Source organism: Felis catus, chromosome F2, assembly GCF_018350175.1.
Source record: "Felis catus isolate Fca126 chromosome F2, F.catus_Fca126_mat1.0, whole genome shotgun sequence".
Lineage (NCBI taxonomy): Eukaryota > Metazoa > Chordata > Mammalia > Carnivora > Felidae > Felis > Felis catus.
In genome coordinates this window covers 8,232,680-8,242,029 of record NC_058385.1, presented here as the reverse complement: position 1 = coordinate 8,242,029, position 9,350 = coordinate 8,232,680, and the positions used below count along the sequence as shown (strand labels likewise).

At 48.4% G+C, this 9,350-nt stretch overlaps 1 long non-coding RNA gene across 4 annotated transcripts; it reads right to left on the bottom strand.

Moving 5' to 3' along the window:
- Window positions 1-1,816: 1,816 nt before the first annotated feature.
- On the bottom strand, window positions 1,817-8,675 carry LOC102901006. 4 transcript variants are annotated; one of them, XR_006592629.1, is made up of 5 exons: window positions 7,702-8,675; window positions 5,508-5,652; window positions 4,112-4,297; window positions 3,568-3,762; window positions 1,817-2,888 (listed from the first exon to the last, which is right to left on the bottom strand). It is a non-coding gene; the product is annotated as an uncharacterized LOC102901006 (long non-coding RNA). The 4 variants fall into 4 exon arrangements; XR_006592628.1 differs by having other exon boundaries at window positions 3,568-3,817; window positions 7,702-8,451; XR_006592630.1 differs by having other exon boundaries at window positions 3,568-3,817; window positions 4,112-4,257; window positions 7,702-8,449.
- Window positions 8,676-9,350: the final 675 nt, after the last annotated feature.

The following is a 9,350-nucleotide window of genomic DNA, read 5'->3' as shown; positions in this document are numbered from 1 at the left end:
CGAAAGAAATTGAATCGCAGACATGTAGATGGGGAGAGCCCAGAACGCGTAAGCAGCACCAGGCCAAGCCTTCTATCTGCACTCTCAAAACTCCAGAAGTTCTGCTTCCGTAAGTTGTTGGTAATAAATGGTCCGAGGACAGTATCCCTGGAGGGAATCTCTGTGTTTTACCATTGTTTTACAAAGCTGGGATAGCACGCGCTCAACTAAAATACCGAAGTATTCTAAAATTGCAAAAATTCAGGGGTGCCAGGGTGGCTCAGTCGGTTGAGCGACCGACTCCGGCTCAGGTCACGATCTCACGGCTCATGGGCTCGAGCCCCGCGTCGGGCTCTGGGCTGACAGCTCAGAGTCCGGAGCCTGTTTCGGATTCTGTGTCTCCCTCTATCTCTGCCCCTCCCCTGCTCACACCCTCTCTCTCTCTCAAAATTAAAAAAAAAAAAATTTTTTTTAATTGCAAAAATTCACCGGTAATCGAATACAAAGTAGAACAAAGGCCATGTTTTCAATTCCATAATCTTTTATTTTTATTTTTTATTTTTAAAAAAAAAATTTTTTTTTTCAACGTTTATTTATTTTTGGGACAGAGAGAGACAGAGCTTGAGCGGGGGAGGGGCAGAGAGAGAGGGAGACACAGAATCGGAAGCAGGCTCCAGGCTCTGAGCCATCAGCCCAGAGCCTGACGCGGGGCTCGAACTCCCGGACTGCGAGATCGTGACCTGGCTGAAGTCGGACGCTTAACCGACGGCGCCACCCAGGCGCCCCTCAATTCCATAATCTTTTAAAAAGCAAAACAAAATGAGGGCACACAAAGGTGTTTTCTGAGTGCAGTTCTTGACATGGTCTTACTTAGGTTGCCTCAAATGTCTCCTCAGCGTGAAAACTTCTTGACTGGATGACCTGAAATGATCTTTCTCCTCTCCGTATATATGTGTTGCCAAATAACATCATTAAAAAAAAAATTAACGCAGACAGAAAATTTCCCTTGGTCCCATTATTGGAAATACAAAATGATAACACGTCACCCTAGCTTCTTCCGCTTTCATCCGTGTTCTGACAGTGGCCGGGCGCGTGTGCATGTGCGGGCAGGTCTGTGTGTGTACGGGGAGCGTGTGTTCAGGGGTGTGTGTGCGTGGGAACGGTATTGGCACGTGTGTAAGGGTGTGTGCACGCAGGGGAGCGTGTGCGTCAGGGTAGGTGCACCGATGGGTGTTCAGGGTGTAATTATGTGTATAGACATTTGTGTGCGTAGATGAGTGTGTGTGCTCAGGGCTGGTGGGGGGCGGGGTAAGGGCACGTATATAGGAGCATGATGTGAGGATGTTCGTGTGTGTTTGTGCAGGAATGCGGGTATGCAGGCGTTCTGTGTATGGGGTGTTAGATGCACGTGTATAGCTTTGCATGCACGCAGACATATGCACGTGTGTGTGTGTGTGTGTGCGCGCGCGTATGCGTGTGAAGTGTCATGTCCGGGGAAGAAATTTTGAGACGTGGGTCAGCCACGAGGATCTGTGGGAAGTGTGGAAGAACAGAGGGGCTCGCTCCCACGACCCCACGATCGTGCCCTGAGCCGAAATCAAGAGTCAGACCCTCAACGGGCTGAGCCACCCAGGCGCGCCCCAAGCTCGGGAACCTCCGGACTCGCTAAACTTCGGGTTTCGGTGTTTTAAAACGAGCAGACCGCGACTTCAGTGGGGTCTCACCGAGCCCCAGCCTGTCGAGGATGTAGCGTAGCTCGGCTCGTGGGAAATTCTCCCCGGACGGTCTCAAAGGAGAAGGAGCAGCGGGAGAAGAGGAAGAAGAAATTTCAGGGAAATGCAAGGAATGCTTTATTTTGATACCGAAAGAGGAACTACTCTGCGTTTGACCTTGCAGACTCTTTTCTGCCGTGTCTAATTCAGAGTCCGGGGACGAGTGCCTTTGGACGGCGTGGAGGAGAGCTTAGTGGACAGCTCAGCTCTGAGCGGCTGATGGAAGGGAAGAGAACAAGGCCGGGGGTGGGGGTGGGGGCAGGGGGGCGAGTTCAGTGAACTTTCATGCACACGCGAAGGTGCCCGCTGGCCACCCTGGGGGAGTGTGTCCCCCAGACCGCTTCTTACTGCGGTGGCCAGGGAGGCACGACTCCCCGGGATTTAGGGGGACGCAGAGCCGGGTCTGAGGACGGGATGCCCATCCGGGGTGCGCAATGGAACCAAAGGAAAAGCGTGATGCTCTGTGTAATCTACCTTCTTCATATAAAGATACGGTTTATCTAAAGAAAACGGGTGGCAGTTCCCCTAATTTTTGACTTCCGCTCTTCTGCACCAATTCCTTAACCCTATCACCAAGGCCCATCGCCAGAAATGATACAGCTTGCCATCTATCGCTCTTTCTCTACTGCCCCTTTTCTCGATTCTTCTCTTGGGCTGGCGGGTACCGTTGCGGGGGCTTTTGGCCACACTCTCTCTCTCTCTCTCTGATTCCCACAAGTATTCGGCACGAAGTTGTTTATTGTTGAGCGTTCTCCAGGCACTAGGCGCCCTGACGGGGGCAATTCTTCCATTTCACGGCAGAGGAGAGGATCATGCCAGCAAGATCGTGAGTCTTGCCCCAAACAGCCCAGCTCTGCGGCCCGGGGAACTGCACACTCCTCCTCGCTGAGCTGGTGCAGCGGAACCTGGTGCAGAGAGAAGCTTTGTGCCAACCCCTCGTGGCAAAAAGAAACTACGGTCAAATCATGCCCTTGTGTTACGTAGCATAAAATGCACGCTCACGGATACTAGTTTGTAAAAAAAAGTAAGATGGAAGTAAGTAAAGGAGAAGTCTGTCTCCATTCGAAGCCAGTTTAGATGTTAAGAAAAAAAGAAAGAAAAAAGTGGACCTTTTGGCTTCGTGTGGAACTGATGATCCTGTAAAACAAAGAACGAAATTCGTCAGAAATCGAAATTTCTTGATATTGTTTTTGCTTAGCCTGAGGGTCAATCTTTAAAAATGCCTTTTTAACCAATTAAATTCTCAAAGGACATTTTTTTTTTAGGACATTACAAGTAAAGTTAAAATGAGAAGCTGAGTGTAACTACAGATATTAGGGAGAAGAGAGTCCCCACGGGCTATCGAAAGGCCTAGAAGGGAAGGACGTCCTTCTTTGCCGTGAGCAGACTGGCTCATCCCAATTTAGACAGAGCCTGTCCACTGAAGAGGGGAACTATGAATTTTGTTTGTTTGTTTCTTTTTAAAAGTCTTCATTCCTGGGGCGTCTGGGTGGCTCCATTGGTTGAGTACCCAACTCTTGATTTCAGCTCAGGTCATGATCCCAGGACCATGGGATCGAGCCCCGCCTCAGGCTTGGAGCCCGCCTAAAATTTTCTCTCTGTCTTCCTCTGCCCCTCTTTCCTGCTCACTTGCTCTCTCTCTCTTAACAAATAAAAATGAAATAAAAATCTTCATTACTGTTTGTTGTGTTGATGCTTGAGTTCTCTAGATTTAGAACGTGTAGACCTTTGCCAAATAGCATGCTGATTTTTCTGGTAAATTAACTATTATAGACTGAATTGTACCCCCCTCCCTCTCAGATTCAACCCTTAGTACCTCAGAGTGTGACCATATTTGGAGATAGGGTCTTCAAAGACGTATTTAAGTGAAAACGAAGGCAGATGTGTGGGCTCTCATCTGATGTGACAGGTGTCTTTTCAAGAAGAGGAGATCAGGACACAGACATGCACAGAGGGAAGTCCGTGGGAGGACACAGGAGAAGGCGACCATCTTTTGGCCAAGGAGAGAGACCTTGGGAGAAACCAACCGTGCTGACACCTTGATCTCAGACTTCCAGCCTCTACAACTGTGAGAAAATAGATAGCTGCTGTAGAAACCACCCAGTCCGTGGCATTTTGTTATGGTAGCCCTAGTGTACTAATAAATCAACCAACCAAGGAACAACAACAACAACAACAACAACAACAACAAAAACCTTCTCAGGACCCCAAACCTATTGGCATCATCCACCCTATCCTATCCTTCTCCAAAGACAGAATCGTATGTTAGAGAGCTAGAGACAGAGAAATAAATGTGAACAAAATGTGTGTGTGTGTGTGTGTCTGTGCACAGATGTGTACATATGCATACGGGTACATACCAATGCTTCCTCCTGCTCCCCAAGAAGGCCGGGAGCGGCAACACCCCCATGGAAATGAACACATCCAGTGCCTGGGGCTTGACTTCTCAATACCATCATCCTCCCAAAAGATACAGGACTCTTGGGAGAAACGGTCAATTCTGGAGCTGGGGCAAGGAAAGTACAAGAAGAGGCTGGAACGTCTCACTAAGAAAGAAAGCAAGGAAGTACTTTAAAAAGTCCGAGGGCACGTCAGAAGGAAATTGAGGTCACTTTTTATTTTTGTTTATTTAAAAAAAATTTTTTTCTAACGTTTATTTATTTTTGAGACAGAGAGAGACAGAGCATGAATGGGGGAGGGTCAGAGAGAGAGGGAGACACAGAGTCCTAAGCAGGCTCCAGGCTCTGAGCCATCAGCCCAGAGCCCGACGCGGGGCTCAAACTCCTGGACAGCGAGATCAGACCTGAGCCGAAGTCAGCTCCCCAACCGACCGAGCCACCCAGGCACCCCTGAGGTCACTTTTTAAAAGCACACACTTATTAGGGGCTCCTGGGTGGCTCGGTCGGTTAAGCGTCCGACTTTGGCTCAGGTTGATCTCACGGTTTGTGAGTTTGAGCCCCGCATCAGGCTCTGTGCTGACAGCTCAGAGCCTGGAGCCTGCTTCCCTCTCTCTGCCCCTCCTCTGCTTACACTCTCTCTCTCTCTCAAAAATAAACAAACATTAATAAAATTTTTCTTTAAAAGCACGCACTTGTTAAATTTGGGTCAATCTGAATATAAAATAATAAGGGTAACAAATTATAATGGGTTCTAGGTAACAGATTGTAGCCTATTGAGTAACACAGAAAGGAAGAAGTTGTGGTAATATGTAAATTGGACGTATGATGAGGAACAGGATATTTCTATAGTTTCAAAGTTTTTCCTCCACGAAAAGGTTATAAATTATAACGGGAAGAAGGGTAACCGTTTAGTGGAAAAGCCTGGCAGACACAATTTCATCAAGTGACCAAAGTGAGGAAGCGAACCGATATCGTGACCCGAAGGCACACGCTGAGGACACAGCGTCTCTTCTGTGGCATTTCATCAAAGACGCAGCACTTGAGCCTAATCGTGCGAAGAAGCATCAGAGAGGCCCGATCGAGGGACTTCCTGCAAAATAACTGGCCTGTAATCTCAATAAGTGTCGAGGTCCTGAAGGTCAAGGAAAGGCCAAGGAACCGTTGGCCTACACGATGCTAAAGAGGCCTGACGGCTACGCGTGATGTCTGATTCTGGTCTGGATCCTTTGGCTCTAGAGGACATTATTGGGATAACTGGCAAAACTGAAAAGGTGTCTGAAGACTGGATGGCAGTAACGTATCGGTGTTAATTTCTAAAATTTAAGAGTTGTTTTGTAGTTATGTAGGAAGTACGCACGAAGTAGTTGCAGATGACCGCGGTTTAACGGGTTTTGTTAGCATTTAGGTACGGGAACGAGAGACCGCCGTCGAAGATCTATCTAGCTGGTTATAGTCTCCGGGAGCCGTGGCACCCCACACAGGCCCACAAGGGGAAGCAGTGTCTGTAAGGAAGCAGAGGGAGTGAAGGGAAAATGTAGACCAGAGCTTTTACTCTCGCTTCCATGGGAAGAACAGGCGAGGCAGGGCGAGCGGGCGTGGGATTGGCTGTTTTGAACTAGTAGGCTCTCGGGCAGAGAAGCTGTCCTTCTTGTCTGGTACCTGCTTTGGGGTGATCAGGCGTTTGGTGTAGATCATGGGTGCGGACTCTGGCTTGGTCGGTTTGCATTGAAAAGCATGCTCGATGTGGGTTGTTCGTTATCTTTAGGAACGGGCTACCCTGCTAGGGGCGGCCCCTCCGGGGGCAGCAAGACCCCAGCTGTCAGAGCATCAGAATACAGAAAATAAGAGACATGGTTATCAGAGTTGGGACGACAGATCGGCAACTTCGCATTAAGCGATGGAAGAAAAATGTCTTCATCTTGTACCTGCGACTTTCCTATAAGTTTATGATGATTTTGAAATTAAAAAACAAAAGAGAATGATTTGCAGGCGTGTCTACCTTCACTGCACTGAACTTCTGGATGGCAAAAGGGATGCCTTATATTTGCTTTGCATTCCCAAAGTGCCCAGAACGCTCCGGCACATAGTGGGCGTGAAGCAAGAGTCAACGTATTAATGAGTGAAACAAAAAAGGTCTTGCTGCTTTCCCTTTGTGTCGTTACCTCCTCTGATACTTCCCATTAAAGAATCTGTCCTCTTGGGGCCCCCGGGGTGGCTCAGCGGCTTGGGTATCTGACTCCCAATTTCCACTGGGTTTGGTTCATGGTCTCACGAGTTCGTGAGTTCGAGTCCCGTGTGGGCTCTGTGCTGTCAGCTTGACATTCTTCCTCTTTCTCTGCCCCTCTGCCACGCACGCTCTGTCTCTCTCAAAATAAATAAACAAACTAAAAAAAAAAAAAAAAGAATTTGTCCTCTCCATTTATGTGGAGGGCAGTTTGATGTTGCACATTGTGTGTTTTTCCGAAATCAAAGTCTGCTGCTTTTTCCAGATTCTCAAGCAAGTATGAGATGTCCAGTGTGAAAGTCATGCACCTTAACTTTGTTACGCCCTCCTTCTTCTTGTGCTGCTCGACAATTACTTAGACCCGAAAAAGGACAAAATCAGAGTTATTTTTACAGGTACTGACAACAGGCTTCCATTATATTCCATACTGGACGAGTGGCCATATTGCCTCAAATGGGAGGTAGGGCTTGGCAAACAGAAAAATTTAAATTGGAACTTTCTGGAAAGTCTGGTCATTGTATTTACGTGAGATGGAGAAAAGTTTCTGGCATGAGTTATAGAACAGTGACTGTGGGGAGGGGAGTTGAGGGAAAGGGATGCCGTGATGTGCCAGGTTTGAGACTGAGAGAAGGTGATTGGGGGAGGGGCAGCCATCTTCCCTTTGCACTGACGTACCCTCTGCTGGTCCTGAGGATGGCCATGGGCTCGGGGAGAATGGGGGGAAGGAGGAAGAGACCCTCCAAGATGCTGAGAAGGAAAAGGAAAGGAAGTCCTGTGGTTGTGGAGCCCCCTGATTGGGACCCCACTCCCTGGTCTATTATTGTTTAAAGATGGTGATGGGTTGGGATATATTAGTCAGAGGCCACCAGAGCTGATAGGGGAGCATCGTGCCACCTCAAGAGACACTAGGGATTACAGAAACCAATGAACAGAGTGTCCTTGTATGTGGGGTGAGGGATATGAATAGACGATGTTCTCACTGTAGATACATTCGTGGGAGATAAAACCATAAAGAGATGTGCAGGAAGTCAAAGAGTTTGGGGGTGTGTGATTATTCAAAAGTGACACCAGATCGGGATTATTCAATAGGCAGACAATGTAGGTGCACAGAGCACTAGCAAAAGAGGGGCAGGGTCAAGAAGGATAGGAAAAAGGGGGGTGGGTGAGAGGGAGGAAAGATACAAGGAACGGAGAGAAGAAAGAAGAAAGGAATGGAGGGAGAGAGGGAGAAAGGGAGAAATTACCCCAAATTTGACCATAGAGAAATCTAGAAAGAAGCTGTTTTGTTTCAGCATACATGTATTTTTGTATCGTATGGCTTACTTACCCATCGCTGTTGCTTTGCAAGACATATGAAGCGCACGTGGAACTTTCCGGGGCGAGGGACGTGTTGGAGACATGAGCAGGTGAATGCTAGAGCCCGTCAGGGCCTGGCCAGTGATGGCCGAGGTCAGACGTCCCCCTGGTCTGGCCTGCTGAGGCCCAGTCTCTGTTTACGAAGACAACTCTGGCCTTTCAAGCACTGAAAACAAAACTTCACGCTTGGGATAAAGGTTTGAGAAGATCTGCAGGCTTCGCTTTTCCTCTGGGAAATTACAGTTACTCGCTGTGTGTTGTAATTCTTGCCCCGTTAGCCTTGAACCAGCCTCCCCAGGGCACGTCTGCTCGCACACTGTTAACACGAGAGACGCTTGTTCGGGAAAGGCCACGGTCCTCTGGTACCAAAAGTAGCAAAGCAACACGTTTCCCAGTTTCCAAGACACGGGGACAACGGAGGCCTGGCAGAGGCCCAGCAGACACCCCAGCAGCCCTCAGCCCCTTCCCTCGGAGTGTCCGTGATCCCTGGAGCTCGGAGCCCTTCCCTTGCGGTCAGCACGGGGGGTTCGGCGACCTCTGGCACGTCCGCGGCCGTGCTCGAGTTCTGCCTCATTGGCTGCCTTCGCCACGTATGATCAACTGAAGCTTCCCCCAGAACCTTAACAGATAGTCTGCTCTGTGTCATGCTCCCGAAATAACACTTCTGGCCACTCGGAAAAGAGATGGCCAGTTATCAGGAGCCATCTGCAGTTGGGTGTTGCCGTCTATTTCCTCAGACGTCAGCCACCAGGAACTGCCCCCAGACTGTGCTGCATTATCAGCGGCTGGTATAAATCCTACAGCCCTTTCCGATAACTCTACCGTTTCCATAAATCTATAACCGTCTTTATACCAGGCCTCTAAATTTGAGTGAAAAGTGAGAGCATCTAATCTGTTCATCAAATTTTTTGGCGTAAATAGAGCTGACCTCGGGAATGTTCTTGGGGTCCAGTTAGTTGTTCAGCCCCACGTAGATGTGTCCCCAGATCTTGTTATCTCTCTTTCATCCCTTACCGGGTATATCGTAACCCCTAAAAGGTAGGGAAAGTCTTATCCTACGGGTAAGTCATGGTAAGAAGATTATTCTTTATGGGCTTCGAAAGGATGTGTGTGAAGTCAGTGTTCTTCTTTGGTAGGCACCAGAGGAATATGAATTAGATAGAAATCTAGACAAGATTAGGGGCGCCTGGGTGGCTCAGTCGGTTAAGCGGCCGACTTCAGCTCAGGTCACAATCTCGCGGTCCATGAGTTCGAGCCCTGCATCGGGCTCTGTGCTGACAGCTCAGAGCCTGGAGCCTGTTTCAGATTCTGTGTCTCCCTCTCTCTCTGACCCTCCCCCGTTCATGCTCTGTCTCTCTCTGTCTCAAAAATAAATAAACGTTAAAAAAAAAAAATTAAAAAAAAAAAAAAAAAAAAAAAGAAATCTAGACAAGATTAAAACCAAGCTACCCGGCTGGTTGGGTCAGCATTTCCTTCCCGGAGCTCTGTGGTGCTGGGCAGGCCACAGCCTCCATCTGGCAAAAAAAGAAATAAAAATTAAAAAAATAAAGGTTATTCATGAGGTCTGTGAACCTTCCATGTAGATACGGCCAGATACATAGACCGTCTCAGGAAGGTGGG